General features: G+C 46.6%; 1 long non-coding RNA gene across 3 annotated transcripts in view; it reads right to left on the bottom strand.

Moving 5' to 3' along the window:
• LOC134417001 (uncharacterized) overlaps positions 1–16,033 on the bottom strand; it is a 117,017-nt gene extending 100,984 nt beyond the window's left edge. The window contains exon 1 of one of the 3 annotated variants that reach the window (XR_010027485.1): positions 15,966–16,033. This is a non-coding gene — a long non-coding RNA (uncharacterized LOC134417001). Of the gene's footprint in view, positions 1–13,957; positions 14,104–15,782; positions 15,827–15,965 lie in introns of those variants that run through there. The other 2 variants (XR_010027486.1, XR_010027484.1) reach the window with 2 other exon arrangements.
• Between the last annotated feature and the right edge of the window lie 589 nt (positions 16,034–16,622).

Raw genomic sequence — 16,622 nt, 5'->3', positions numbered from 1 at the left:
AGGACATGAAGATCTGGCATTTGGGAACCTGTTTTTCTCAGATTCTGAGGGAATGGTTAGGTTTCATGATCTTAGAGGACTTTTCCAAGCTTAATAATTCCATTATTCCCAAACAAGCTTAGAAGCAACCAACAGCATTAGAACTCTGCATTAAAAAAACAGAATTATTAAATTTCAACAGGTTTTGCAAGTAACTAATTACTTTTTACATACTTGAAACTCAAGAGGAAAATAGGAACACGGAGCAATTTTGCTGATGCTGGTTTTACCTCATTATTTCAAACCTGACTGCATCACTTGCCAATGTATGACTCACAGTTTGCCAAAGCCTGAGACTGTCAATACTTTGTACATGTCAGTGTTTGTTTCCACGCTCCCACTGCCTGATTTGGGTTTTGTGAGCCAAATTTCTCTCTGAGCACCCTGTGCCTCCTGCAGCATCACCTCCATTGCAGGGGATCACCATCCTGCACTGCTGCACAAACCCTGCAGCAGAAACAAAAGTCAGGCGGTGAGGCAGCAGCACAAGAAGGAAAAACAGCAATCAGCTGAGTTTTTCTAAGAAGTACATTTTTAGATGTACCATGTAGAAGGTTTTCAGGAAGCGGCTGGTACCGGAAGCCAGTGACCTCACAGCTTCATGTAAACACCACACAATGACAACATGAAAAGGAGCAATAGTTTCTCACTGCTTCTTTCTTGTAGCATGTTCACTGTTCACTCAGTGCCACCCAGCAATGAAAACTGCAGATCAAAGGGATCAGGTTCTTACAGGTCTAAAAATGAAGATCAATGCAACACTCATGCCATAGCTAAGCAGTTAAACATAATTAAGTATCTGTAATATCACAACCTTTCAATGATTTTCTTACATTTTGAATATTAACTTCATTATGGCAAGCCTCAACAGGCAGATGATGTGACCCCTCACAGCCATGCCAACCACCAAAAATCCATATATTCTCTACCAACCCACCCCTTTTCCTTCCCTTCCAAAACCACCTCTCTCTACCTCTTAGCCACCTTTTAAACCATCATGTCCATTAATTACCCTTTCCTCATCCTCACAAAGGATGGAAGTAACTGTTAAATGCCACCATCTGCAATGAGAGCTGTGCTTCCCCATTCTTTTTCTGATTTGAATTGACTGAAGACTATTTGAAATGTATTTATCACTGTTTGACATGTGTTAGAGTGGCTTCAGGTTCTATTTATCTCCTCTTCTTTTAAAGCAGGTTTAATCCTTTCTCCATTCTTTATGTTGTTTCTTCTTTAATGAACTTAGCCAAGCATTTGGATTTGAAGCCTTGATTATTTCTACCCAAATAACACAAAGATGTAACCATTCTCTTATGAGCTCTTATATCACTGATTAGAACATTCCACATTTCTCTATTCTCACATCTGCAGGATCTCTGTCTGCTTTACCTCACTGAGCAGAGTATTTCCAAATGAGCTGCAACACCTCCAAGAAGACCTCACCATCCACTTTTTAAATCCACCCATATATCCTGGGACAGTTTTAAATCTTGCTAAAAGAGCAAAAATTCAATTTTTTTCAACACATGGGCTGCACTAAGTTCTTCACATGTAACTAGTCTTGGTTGGTGGATATGTTTAGATGCTAAGAATTATAAATTTGTCAGGTTGGGGTGAGTTTTAAAGTTTTTTTCCCCACTAGTCATCCTGGCTTTTGTTTATGGCTTTTGATAAAACTGAATTAGGAAAGCAAAACCAGGAAAATCTACAAAAAGAACTTTAAAAATAGACTTAAATAATAAAAGTAGGCTGAATTTCTACAGCAGCAGATGTGGAGTCATATACCTGGGTAAAATACATATTCCCACCAGGTGAACAGCTCCTTAATTTGGAAACTATGAAGGAGGAAAAATCCTAGCTCATTACTACGTGACCATGGATCATCAGAGTGACACACCTGCTAAATAAAGCAACCATGACCCCAATTTATGGCTGCCTGGAAAATTCACCTAATTACTGTGCGTGCCCTGCTTAAGGGAACTGGATTCACACTGCAGCATGGAAAGAAAGGTGGTTTTAGGTAGCAGGAATGGCAGCAGATGCAAGTTCTGTGCTTGGCAGATTGAACTGGCCCCGAGTTTAAGATGACAAAAATGCCAAAAAAACCCCCAAAAAACCAAAGAAATAAGGGCATTGTTTGAGCACTAGCTGTAGCCTTAGAGTGATTTCTCAGCCAAGATCAGTGTCAGAGTCACAGGGCAGTGGCTGCTGGTTCTTGTTGCCTCCCAGAACTGAAGAAGGAGGATGAGCTCCTGCTGTGCCATCCTTTGCTCCATCCACGGTCTGTGCTCAAGCATTCCATGCAGGAATCAGCTGAGGGCAGAGAGCAGAAGCAGCACCTGCAGCCTCCACCCTGGGCCCGAACAGGGCAGCCCCAGCTCCAAAATGAAAGGCAGGACCATGAGGTTTGTGAGGCAGGAAATGGAGGGCGAGCCGAGCGCTCGTTTCGTGCAAACAACAGCAACACGATCAGGAACAGTTCCTGAAATCATGTCTGTGCTTTGATGAGCCATTCCAAGCGCAAGTCAGAGCCCAGCATGGCGAGCTGAGCTCACCACAGAGCTCCTGGAGGAATACAGAGATCCTCAGGGAGGGACACTGTGTCCCCATGCTGGTTTAACTGTTCTGGCTGCAGGCAAAGCAAGGTGCAACGCCAGCTCTGAGCTGAGCCAAGAATGCAGGGCAGGCACAGTTTGGGAGAATGGAAAATTCAATACTGAATGCAGACTGGAGGCTTTGTTTGCTTACCTGACTGAAGAGGTAGTAACTGATAGAGTTCCTGGTCATAAAAGCATTAGAGCAATAAATAGGCAAAGAGGCATAAGGCAAACCCTGCAATTATCATTAAAAAGTGAGCATGAAATGGCTCTTCAAAATGTTAGGCTGGCAATTTGAAGACTTTTAAGGTCCTGGATGCTCTGAAAATTGGAGTCTTTCTTCTAATTCCAATAATGGGAGTAAAAAAAAAAAAACTGTCCTTAAGATGGAGTTTGATTATTTTGAAGTTCAAATTATATAGCAATTATACAACATCAGGCTTCCTATATCAAGTGACAAGACTTAGAATCCTAGGAAACCATTTCCAGTTCAATATTCTTACTAGCAGTTAGCATTAATTCTCAGGAATATCACAAACATCATCAGCAATAACTGTCTTAGACAAGAAACCAAGGTAAGGAAAGAGAATTATCCAATACTGAAGAAATAATGAACAAAACTGACCCAATCAAAAGTTCTGCTATTTAAAATAACCCCTTTAGCAATAAAAAAAATGAACAGGAACTGCAAGATCATCCTTCAGAAAGCAAACAAAAACAGATATTGTAATTCTCTGACTGTAACAAAAAAAAAAGAGGTTTCCTCTTAAGAATTCCTTCTCTTAAGAGAAACCAGAAGAACATACATAATAATTCACAGAGAAAGGGAAATTGTCACTAGCTATTGATGCAATAGATTACTGAGAACAGGAATATATGGACAATGCTTCTCCCTGTTTTTTCAAGTCCAAATGATCAGTAATAACATCTGCCACAACCGTTCACTTGTTATTTCATCAGTACAAACACACACCACTGCTACTGAGCACTTCCAGCAGCTGAACTCCCCCAAACACATCAAAAGCAACACTTTTAACACCTTAAATAAGTTGTAAGATTCACACATGCACTAGGGCAACATAACCTCACTGAAGATCTAATTTAGACTAAGGAGAAGTAATAAGGACTGGTAATTTTACGGGCAAGCAGCCTAAAACATTTATTTGGAAGCTAGAAGTCCCTGGAGGAATTCCTACATTAGTAATAAGTCAAACCTGAATGCCCCAAAACATGATAATTAAAGGGCAGAACAAATCCTTTAAGAGAAAATAACCATAGTTACAAATGCATGGTAATGAGTCATGTTAAAAGAAAAACAAAATATTTCCAGTATGTGAGCCAGATGACTGCTGGACCACATCAGTTTATGGTAAAACACAAGAACAGATTTTTAAACATTTTAAGATAAGCTCTTCAAAAGACAGCATTATCTTGGGCCAACACATTAATCTAGTAGCAACACAAAGACATATCTTTCCATGAAATCTAAATTTAAGATCCATGCATTATATCTACACTAACTTCTGCACCACAGCTCCAGGCATTTGACATCCCTGAAGTTAATTCCTCCATCAGTTCCAAGTTTCTTTCAATAAAAGGCACCAAACCCTTCTGTGTTTACACAACCAGGTTGAACACCAGCACTCATTAGGCAGAGCAATAAGCAAATCAACAGGAAGCACAGCCAGTTGGAAGGATTATGGAAGCTCCCAGAAGAAATCCAACATGCAGGAAGATCAGACAGCAAAGTGGGAGCCTCAGAACTGCTGCCTTGTCTTGGAGCTGAGCATGAGATAACATCTTACCAGATGGATACACAGCTATCTTCCCCACCAAGAGGTGGGTAATATAATAATTATGTAATAATATAACACAGAGTTTATAAAAGTCAATTGATAGGCTCCTGAAGTTGGCAAAAAATGCCTAATAATGTGTACTAGGAACATGAATTAGTAATAAGCAGATATAATATAGAGAAGTTCAATGAACTCTTCAAATTTGATTTTTGTGTACAGAGGAAAGTTCTGTTTGACTTTTTATATTAAACTGTGGACAAGGCAGCGCTGGGTTAATGGCTGGACTCAATCTTAAAGGTCTTTTCCAATGTGAATTATTTTATGATTCTACTCTGGTCTCCCTATGTTAGCCACTTGTCTCTTCTTCACAGTCTCTGACTTTTAAATCTTACCCAGGTGGGGTTTCTGTGTTTCTACACTGTGCCAGAGATTCTCACAGAGAATCCCCTCCCTATCTCCTCTGCAGTGCTGGTGACAGTGACGCACACACCCCAAATTCCCCAGGGGCAAAGGGGGCTGTGGATGGAATTCTGGACATCCCCTCTCCCTGCAGGGCTGGACAATCCCAGCCCCTGCTGCCCAGGTCCAAATCTCATTTACAACACTCACAGGAGATGAGGGACTTAGCAGCAGCACTGCAAATACAAACAGCTTGAATTCTGAGCTACCAGTGAAGCTGGTTAACATAATGTAATACTTAAATATGCTCTTATAAACCACAGGAGGGATTCAGCAGTAGATGGTACTATTAATATCAATATTACTTAACAAAACCCTTGAGAGACACAGAATGTAGAAGTAGAGGGGTCAGCTGAGTAAGATTAGCTGAAAAAACATGTATTTATAATCTTCATCCATTTTAAACTAAATGCTAGCAGGGAAATTCATTCTGTAGTCAGTTATGCAAGAAAGGCTGCTAGAAAATCATTCTTAAAATCAAATATACTGAAAACCTTCATCCATCTAACATACACAGTGGAGATACCAGGAAAACATAATTTACAACCACAGGACAGGAAATCTAGACAGGCCCCGGTCTAGAGGAAAAAACTGGAAGGATTATTTCACAGGAAGAAATTCTTCCCTGTGAGGGTGGGGAGGCCCTGGCACAGGGTGCTCAGAGAAGCTGTGGTGGCCCCTGGGTCCCTGGAAGTGTCCAAGGCCAGGCTGGATGGAGCTTGGAGCAACCTGGGACAGTGGAAGGTGTCCCTGCCCCTGGCAGGGGTGGCACTGGGTGATCTTAAAGGTCCCTTCCAACCACAACCATTTTATGACTCCACAATCCCATTCGTACTCCAGAAAACCCGAAGTTATGAGCCACACACTGCTGCAATCCATGGGAAAATTGCTTTAAGCAGCGCTGAGAGCCCAGGATGGATTTTGCCCATCCCTGTGCTTTGGATCCCTGGTGGCAGCGATGGACAGAAGGGAACAAAACTCTCATCAGGATGGAAAGCTGGCCCAGAGAAGCTGTGGCTGTCCCTGCATCCCTGGAAGTGTCCAAGGCCAGGCTGGATGGGGCTTGGAGCAGCCTGGGACAGTGGAAGCTGTCCCTGCCCATGGCAAGGGGGGTGGCACTGGATGATCTTTAAGGCCCCTTCCAATCAAAACCATTCTATGACTCCACAATCCCATTCCTACTCCAAAAACTTCTAAGTTATGGACCACACACTGCTGCAATCCATGGGAACATTGCTTTAAGCAGTGCTGATGGATTTTGCCCATCCCTGTGCTTTGGATCCCTGGTGGCAGTGATGGGCAGAAGGGAACAAAACTCTCATCAGGATGGAAAGCTGACCTCAGGACAGAGAACCTCCCCACTGCTGTCCTTCCCTGCTGGAATTTCTGCTCTTGCAGATTCTTTCTCTGCATATCCAGAATCAACAAACCACAGAGATAACCCAGCTCTCAGGAATGAGGCAAAGTCTCCTTCTGCTGCAGGAAACGCAGAAAAACAACTGAAAAAAACAGACAAATCATGAATGCCACTTGCAGGGAAAGGACAGACTTAGTCACCTCATTTTTTGCTTCCTGCAAGGCAGCAGCAGCCTGAAAACAAGTCCTAGGATGGACACTGACTGCAGGCACAACCATGAAGGAACATTTCAAGGGAAAAGTCGTGAACTGGGAAAGAATCACTGCAATCTCTTTCAAAAACATGATGCATATCTGTCCACGTTACCAGAAAGAACAATGAACAGCTGAACAACATTGTTTAAGATCTTTACAAAGATTTAAGTATCAAATATGAAAGCTAAATAAGCCAAGCAGAGTTTGCCCAGGAGAAATGTTGCAGGCCAGAAGAGGTGTCGCTTTATACGTAACATTAGAGCTATACAATAATTAATGTTGACACAGCTACCAAAGAGACTGCATCTGAAAGTCTCAGAGCTGACTTACAGTTTTCATCTAGCCAGGGAGGTTTTTCTGAAGTAGCAGAATTAGGAAAAAAAACAAATTACAGTCCTTGTCTAGCAGGAATTGTACGCACATCACAAACCTGTGCTCCAAAGCAGACTTTACTTTGGGTAAATACAATTTTTTCATGGAAACAGATCTCACAAGAAACTGCCAGAAGACCCATTAGCACTTTATCAGCCCACAGCATCTGGAACAGAATTAAACCTCTTCATGATATAGGAGTACTTTGTAATTGCACAAGAGAACATCAACAAAACTGATAACTACAACCAGATATATCCTACAGAGAACTCGACCAGGGGAACATTAGACATGACAAATTATGTTTATACTATTTACCTGATCCAGGCAACCAGGAGAATAATCTTCCATAAACCTTCTCAGAGTAACTTTACCCACAGGAACACAAAATTTGCTTCACAGGAAAAGGCTACAAGGGCTTGTTTTTGAAAGCAGTGGTCTTTAAACGACAGGGGATTGCACTATATCCTGGAAAGGGGGAAGGGCACAAAAAAGCTGAAAAATGGAGCAATGAGAGCTCCAATTTGGAGCCTGAAATCTGCTGCAGGAATCACCCTGCACATCTGCTTGCAGCAGCAAAGGGCTGGATCCTGCCATCCAGGCTGCACAATGAGGATCTATTTTCCATGCTTCTGTAATTGAAAGAGTGCTCTGACAGATGCTGCTCTCCCATCACAATGCTGCAGGCCTGGGTTAACCTATCAAACGTCCCTACCAGCATTTTTCCCCCACTGTATTACACAATTTTGGGCTCCAGCACAAATTATTGCTGCTTATAGATGTGACTCATTCGCTGCTGAAGTGACGCTGCTTTTGAGGAATTCAGTTTTATTTAATAAATAAACAGCATTTCAGCTCACAATTCCTGGTTGCTTCTCCACAGTCACCATCTCTGCCTTTTTTGTCCCCAACATTCAGCAAGGACTTGCCTGGGAATGTCAGCACTTCCATTAACAAGGACTGGGAGAACAGAGGTTCCCACTCAAATCCCACTGAAATAGGACAGCTGAGCTCTGCCCTGCTTAACTTCTTTTCACATCAACACCAGCAACACATGAAATCTGCAGTTTCTTGAAAACCAATAAGAAGGCCTTCTCCTAAGTCACAAAAACACAAAGGAAAATAAAATTTCATCTCCCCCCCTCCAAAATACCTCAATAATAATTATCTTGTTATTATTAATAAATAAAATTTCACTCCCTCCAACAAAAAACCCTGATAATAATTATCTTGTCATTATTAATAAATAAAAATAAACCAAATAAAACAAACCACAAAGAAAACCCCCAAGAACACAAAAAAAAAAAAAAAACCTCAGACAAGTAACAACAACAACAAAAAACCCCAAAAAACAACAAAACAAAACCAAAACCAAGAAAACCCACAAGATATAGCTGTGCTATAGTACAGGCTGATCAGAACAGCAGATACAGGCAGTGTTAGCGAAATTTTGTACATTTAATTGCTCCAATCTTATTATTTCATGCTGTGTCAACACCAAACAAATTTAAAGCAAATTTTAATGCATTTATATTCAAAATACTGATTTTTAGATCGATATTGTTTTAAAACCATCTGGATTACCAAAGGCAAGCTGTTTTATGGGAAAGCTGCACAACCCCCTGCCAGAATTAGCTGTGGCTCCGACGGGACAGTAACCTTTGGAGAAGCAGCTGATCCCACACTGCTGGATCCAGTGTTTGGCTTTCAGTTTATCCAAATAACCAGCGGGCTCCCTGAACAGATGCCCACGGACAGAGATGAGGAGGGAGGAGCAGGAATGAGATGTTCTGCATGGAACAGGGGCTCCAGAAGGAAGAGAAGGAATGAGATGCTCTGGCTGGAAGAGGGGCTCCAGGAGGAAGAGGAGGAATGAGATGCTCTGTCTGGAACAGTCTCCAGGAGGAAGAGGAGGAATGAGATGCTCTGACTGAAACAGGGGCTCCAGGAGGAAGAGAAGGAATGAGATGCTCTGTCTGGAACAGTCTCCAGGAGGAAGAGAAGGAATGAGATGCTCTGTCTGGAACAGTCTCCAGGAGGAAGAGGAGGAATGAGATGCTCTGGCTGGAACAGTCTCCAGGAGGAAGAGAAGGAATGAGATGCCCTGCCTGCAACAGGGGCTCCAGGAGGAAGAGAAGGAATGAGATGCCCTGCCTGCAACAGGGGCTCCAGGAGGAGGAAGAGCAGCAATGAGATGCTCTGACTGAAACAGGGGCTCCAGGAGGAAGAGAAGGAATGAGATGCTCTGCCTGGAACAGGGGCTCCTTAAAAGCAGCAATGAGATGCTCTGCGTGGAACAGGGGCTCCAGAAGAAGAGAAGGAATGAGATGCTCCGGCTGGAACGGGGGCTCCAGGAGGAAGGTGGGCTCTTGGAGCCGGAGCTGCCGAGGAAGCGCCAGGCACTCCATGCAGGGAGCCCACACGGCAATCCCTGGTCTCCTCCGGCAGAGGGCAACGCTGGAAAAATCGCCTGGGAAGGAAGGAGCGGAGCGTTCATTCCACGGAAGCGAGGCACCGCCGGCATCTGCCTCGGAGCGCCCGCAGCCCGCGGCTCCAGCGGCTTCTGCTCCCCTCGGACCTCCTGTGCACAGCGAAAATAAACCCGTGCTGCTTCCCACATATGGGATCCTGCTCTCTGCCCATGGGATAAATGTAATCCCGACCCCTCCAGGGTCCTGGAGCACCGCCACGAAGCCAGAGAAATCAGCATGTAAGGATCGCCCGAGAGCTACGGATGATCCCATCAACAGCCAGCCGAACATTGAAGTTATGCTCAAATTAAAAAATAAATAAATAAAGGGGTGGGGAACGTCGCTGCAGAATGATACAGCAACTACACCCTGCTCGGGAGCATTAAGGGCGCTTTCAGTTTACAAAACACAGGCGGATAATGGCCAGAAATGTCCTTTTCCTCCTCCTGCTGGAAGTAAACACGGCGGCTGCAGGCTCCGCGTCCCCCCCTGAGAGCCGACAGCGGCTGCGGAGCAAGAGATCCCCCAAGTTCCAATAATCCAAACACAAGGATCCTCCTGCTCCAGACACGTCTCACCAGCACCCGAACACCGAAACCACCCTCCTCTGTGCTGATGTAAATAATCATCGGCATAACACCCGGGGAAATGCTTGTTTTAGTTCTGAACCTCGGTTTGATTTTGCCTTGTTTCCTCTCAAGGCAAAATTCCATTTATTCAAGGCCAGTACCTGCCTTCATTTTACAACTCTGTTTTTGCAGAAGCTCCTGAAGTTGTGTTAAAATTCAGCAACCTGAGCGTAATGCAGGTGTTATTCAAAACAGCACATTTTAGGGGAATTCCACACACAATGCTATTGAACGAGCTCAAAAATCATCTTGCTTTTCTGAAAATCTGAAAGCTACCAAAAAATATACCCAATGACAGCAAAGATAAAAAAAGAATTAGCCCAATTCAAAGTATATTTTCCAGAGAGATCCAAACATGCTCCACCTGTAGCAGGAGAAGTTCTGTGGACGATGTTCATTATAATCATTATAATGATAATCATGTAATAATATGATTATGATATTTATATTATTATTTTGCTAATAATCATTACAAAAAACAGGGATTACTTCAGCTCCACACTGAAACTGGTACATCTTGGTGTAGGTCACAGGTAAATTGGGGCAGAAACAGCTGAATTTTGTAACACTAGAAAATTATGTTTATCAGGTTTCCCTCTCCCCATCTTGTTCACATCACCTTCCCCCCCCCAGACAACTAATTGCTGCTTCTGGTAATTGGCAAGATGGCACACATGAAAAATAAAATAAAATAAATAATAATATCATGTCACTGTTACTGGCAGGCTGACTTCACAAGTTTTTTGTTTAGATGAGACTACTGTTCAGCACTCTGCACATGTAAGCACACCACGGGCTTGGCTGCAAGAGAGCAAGGATTTGAAATATAGGACAGAAAAACCAGGATGACTGCTTCAGAATTTACCAACTCTGCTGATTTTCTACACAATTGCACAATTTACGTTCCCTAATAGAACCTGTTCCTTACACAAGACACATTCAGAGGAGTGTTTGTAAAATCAGGGCTTACAAGTGGTGTTATAAATGCCCTCTCAATCTTTTTTTTTTCACCATTTCCTTTGCTTATATTTTAGTAAGAAATTTCTATCAGAGAAAGAATTGGGGAAAAAAAAAAAGAGCCACTCATCATGGGCTCATTAATACTTCATAATTATGAAAAACTAATTCTCAGGTAACACATTTCAAGTATATTGAAATTCAGCCCACTGAGAGACAGAGTAGGACCATCTCTCTTCATCCAAATTACTTCCCACAGGTCATAAACCACTGTCAAAAGAAAACTTCAGTGTCCATATGGACCAAAATTATTTAAAACAGGAATATTATTCCAATTATCGCCTTTGTTTGTCCTGCCAATTAAATCAGTTTTATGTAAGAAACTTGGATTTTCAGCTTGACTGCTTTATTACCATCATGAATATTTCTGCCTCACAGACGTCACCATTTCAGGCATTTCCAAACTTAGGTTTGGAACAACACGGGGACATTTAAATTCCTTCCAGAGCTCCAAGAAGTTCATGAAAATTCCTAAATCAGGACCCAGTGCAAGTGTTAAATTCCCAGATCAGGAATCTAAGGAAGGATGAAATCTCTCGACCTTGGTAAGGGTAAAACTCAGCACAAACAACTCCCATTTCCAGCCTCGCTGTTAGACAACAACACCACGTCTGCTGCCTGAGGTGCAGCATCCTGAGGGACTGGGAAAGGACAGGGGATTTTTCACTGCATTTGAAATGAAATCCAAAGCCGAAAGAAAAATATTGTTTATGCTGAAATTCATGACAAAGAGTTGCAACCCCCTTAATTCCATCTCCAGCCATTTAGAAACCCACGAGTCGGGATCCAAAATTATCATCAAACTGACTTGAAAGAACTGCTGGGGAGAGGCTGCTTGTTTTTTAACTTGCAATTTCAGCATTCCCATTTGCAAGTGCTCTAACCCTTTAAGTGACAGTATTTTCAAGCTCTTATTCTGGAGCTACTAATAATTCCAGGAGCAACATGTTTATGGAAAAACACCGTGCAAATATGGCATGAACTACAGCCAGTCATGCTATACACGAGGTCAAAAAACCACGATTCTCTGTTTTTATTTATAAACACAAAAGAAATATAGTAAACACGTGATTACAGCAATTAAAATCTAACTTGGATTAAAGAAATCCTCTTAATTTTAACAATAAACAGACTCATACAGCATGAACAATCTCATTTTTAAAGTAAGTTCACAATTTCCCTTTTTATTAAAACTGACAAAAGGTTTTACTATTCCTACCGCAAAACCAATACAAACACTAATTTAAGTATTTCCTTTTCAGTTGCATTTTGAATACTTACGAAGACTAAAACATCGACCTTTTTGCCACCGAAACTGACAAGGCATAAGACCCTAATATGACACTTTCTGTGTATCTTAGAGAAAAATGGAGATTGTTCCTATAAAAACTGACAATATACCTATTTTTCATAGCCCCTTTTTTTGTATACGTTGTATTTGTCACCAAAACAGCTCGGTGGAACACAGTGTGCAGCACGCATTGTGCCTTGTCATGAGCTGACAGCAAATCAAGAGAAGGTGAACCAAATTACAAAACCAAAGTATTTTTCTTTCCCCCCCCTTCTCTCCACCTGACAGGATAAATGATCTTACTTATATCAAAGAGAAATGGGATAGGGGATCCAAAGGGCTCGTTTTACGTTAACTGCATCTCACCAACAAAAATAGAGAAAGCAATTTCCTGCTGCATCAATTCCATGCCAGCGCTGCCACGTACACTCCGAATTCTGAGGCATATCCAGCTATCCTCACATCTCCAGCATGTCACCTGCTCCCCATAATTTCCTCTGTTAGGGCAGGGCTCCTTCCCTGCCCCCAAAAATACAAAGATAACACGGATATGGCAGCACAAACCACCCAGGCTGAATAAACATCTTTCTGTGGGTAACTCCGTGTCGAATTACTCCTGTAACCAACACAAAGCACCAGCTCTCTCTCTCTCTCTCAGGACATGTCACCACCCCAGTTCTTTTACCACTACAGTGCCCCTCACTCCTTTCTGTATTTGTTGTTTTCAGGCCAGATTTCCTTCTTCACCCACAGTGGTCAATATCTGGAAGTTCTCATCATTGCAAAAAATTGCACAGAAAAAGTCAAGATGGTAGAGAAGCTGAAGAATGTGAAGTATCATAAACTATTCCTGATCCTTTTACCGGACTAGAGCAGCATAAAACTGCAAACCTCATCTTTCTATCCTCCTTCTCATGTTCTGTATTTATAGGGTATTAAAAACCTCCTCCTCCTAAGCAAAGACTTGTTTCTAGTGCAACACCAAAAGCAGTTTTAAATATCTGTGTATAGTCTTCACCATTATAAAACCCTCTCTTCCTCTTCTCAACCCAGCCTCGTTGATCTGCTGTTATTTAACTCTTGAAGGCTACTTGAGACTCACCACGTTACTAAAGGTTATGTAACTCTTAAAAATACTCTGATTTTTTACATTTTTGACAATAGAAACATACACAACAAAACACACAGTTGAGGGGTCTTTTCCCACCCCTCCTCCACTTATTCTAAACCAAAACATCTCAAGGATCTAGAATAGTGGATTTCCATATTTTTTTTTCCCAGCTTGCAAGCCACAAAATCTTTAGCAGTGCAGAAAACAGTATAATGAGCATAAGCCTACAGAAAACACAATGTCCTTTCCTCTGTGGCTTCCCACTGACCCTGAGTTGTCCAATGCCTGCAGAGCCGAAAGCTGCTGATCTAGAACCGCGTATCCCCTTACTGTTTGCTCTGCCACCCGAGAAGTTGCATTAAAATGGCATCACGTTCCTTAACTCCAAACTGACTCGCCTTTCCTCCACATAACCTACTAACACCCTGTGCTCCAGAGCCTTTCACAAAACCCCATTCCCAGGAACAACCACCCAAAACCAAAACACCATCGCTTAAGACGTCTCTTTTTGCCACGGATTCGGACGTGGAGCAAGTCCTTCACACAGAACACTGCCCAACCCACCTATAAATAGGCTCAAAGCTCCAGGCTCAGGAGACTGAGAGCTCCACATGATCCTTGCAGCGTTCCCCGGCTTCACCTACATAAGAGCCGTGCCGTGACACTGCCGGGCTGGGCAGACACCGAGCTGCTGCTGTGGCTTACGCAGGAGAGCACGGAGGGAGGGGAAAGAAATTAAAAAAAAAAAAAAATAGAAAAAAAAATCACTGGGCATAAACAGCTCTCCTCGGGAGAGAAACACCTCCCTCTCCGGAGGCCAGAGCCAGCCACGGACAGGCTGTCACGGCTCGGCCATGACAGGAACAGCAGCCAGGGACAGGCCCTTCGGAGAAGGTTTAATGGGGCCAGGGCCGAATGGACGCTCATGGCGAGCAAGGGCCTGGGGGCAATGGCAGGAGGGGGCTGGCCACATTCCCTGGCATGGGGGGATTCAGCCTCCGTGGGCAGGGAGCCAAAGTCAGGCCCGGTCAGACTCCTCTGGGCTGGGGGACTGCAGGCTCTGCCCAAGCTGGCAGCCAGTTCTGCTCTGCATCAGACCCCATAGACAGCATAGCTGCAGACCCTTCTGTTCCCCATCAGACCCTACAGACAGGACAGCTCCAGACCCCCTTGTTCCCCATCAGACCCTATAGACAGGACAGTTGCAGACCCCCTGTTCCCCATCAGACCCCATAGACAGGAGAGCTGCAGACCCCCCTGTTCACCATCAGACCCCACAGACAGGAGAGCTGCAGACCCCCCTGTTCCAAATCACTCTCCCATGGACAGGAGGGCTCCAGGGTCGCCAGTGTCACCCTATCAGATCCCATAGCAGGACGTCTCCAGGTGCCCATCAGACACCCCCAACCCCCCAGACAGAGGAACTCCAGATCCCTGTGGTCCCCATCAGACCCCCAAGGACAGCAGATCTCCAGACCCCACGGTCCTGATTAGACCCCCAAGGCCAGGAGATCTCCAGACCCCACGGTCCCGTCAGACCCCCAAGGCCAGGAGATCTCCAGACCCCACGGTCCCCTCAGACCCCCCGGCCCCGGGGGCCACGTGACCGGCCCGAGGCACCGGCACGTGGCCCCGACCGTAACAAACAGGCGGGTGGGCGAAGGGGGGCGGTGGAGGGGGGGCGAGCTGCGCTGCGATTGGCCGGAAGGACGCGGAGCGCGCCGGGGGGGGCGTGTCCCCGCCGCACCGCCCCGGTGATTGGTCGGCGGGGGGGCGCGGTGGGCGTGGCCACCACCTCCCCCCCCCCCCCTGCACGCCCCCCCTCCCGCCCCGCCGCCTTGGTGCAGTGCTGAGGAGGCGCCAGGCGGGGGCCGCGCGCGCTTTTCCCGCCCTCGGCGGGGCCGCGGGACCCCCCTGAGGGCGCCGCTCCCTCACACCCGCCATGGCGGCACCGCCGTCACCCCCGCACCGCTCGCGGCTCCCGGAGCTGCGCCACTCGGCAACCCGCGGCTGCCAGGTCTTGTCCCCGCACCCCACTTCACTCTGAGCCCCGGCAGCGCCGCCCGCCGCGAGTCCGCGGAGTGCGGGACCGCTCCGGCGCTCCCCACACGACCAGCGCTTCGGCCCCTCTCCGTGCACGCACCCACCTGTGGGGCGCCCTCGGCCGCCTCCATCATCGCCCCGCTTAAAGCGCTTAAATATCCCCGCGGCGGCACCGCCTGTGTCACGGACCGGGGCTGCGAACGCCAGTGCGGCCCTCCCCGCCTCCCCCCCCCGGCCCGCCCCGCTCCGCATCTTGTTTTCTCCATACGCACTTGGAAATGCGTATGGAGAAAAGCGGGATCGGGGGGGGCACCGCTGTTATGCCCGCTCTAACCGGGATACCCACGCAACACCGAGGAAAACAACGCGGCGCAGCCCCGTTCTTTCTCCCCCCCACCACTCCGCGCTGTCACTTCGCTGCTTTCCCCATGTCGCGACGCACACACCCCCCCCCCCGCCATGTCGCGACAGCGCCCCGCGCACCTGCCGCGCCGCGTCCCCCCCCCGCCCCCGACCCGCCGTGTCCTACCGGGGGTGCAGGGAAAGGGACGTTCCGTTCTCCCTCCCCGGGGGAAGCAGCGCGATGCCGGCGCTCCCCCAGGTGCGCGGGGGCTCCGCGGGTGCGGAGCGGGGGGAGCGGCGGGGAGGGGGCGGCAGGAGCCGGGATGGAACCGGGATGGAGCCGGGATGGAGCGAGCCTCCCTCCCCCCCAGTTCCCCGTCCGCCCCCCCCCCCCCCCCCCCCGCCGCTTGTGTTTACCTCAAGTTTGAATTTTATCTGCGCAACATGAGCTGGAATGCGGACATGGAGGGCGGGAGGGCGCGCACACGCCCGGCGCTCCGCGGGGACACCGCGGACACCCCGCGCACTCACACCCCGCAACCCCTCCGCGCACACACCGCGCCCGCGCCCCGCGCCCCCCGCCCCGGTCCCGCCGGTAACTTACCTCCGCCACCGGCTCGCCTCCTTCTCCTCCTCCTTCTCCTCCTCCCCGGGGGAAGGTGCCGCCCGCAGCCCCATCAGCGGGGCGGACACCGCGCTCCCGGCGCGCCGAGACAGGTGCAGCCGGGGCGGGCGGGTCGGGGGGCACCGCCACCTCCCCGACGCCTCCCCGGGCTCCCCCACTGCTTCCCTCCGTCCCTCCCCACGATGTTGTTTCGTTATATCATGTCCATCATGTGACACC

This window comes from Melospiza melodia, chromosome 4 (assembly GCF_035770615.1).
Source record: "Melospiza melodia melodia isolate bMelMel2 chromosome 4, bMelMel2.pri, whole genome shotgun sequence".
NCBI lineage: Eukaryota > Metazoa > Chordata > Aves > Passeriformes > Passerellidae > Melospiza > Melospiza melodia.
The sequence above is the reverse complement of the archived record's forward strand: the minus strand, read 5'-3'. Positions and strand labels throughout refer to the sequence as shown.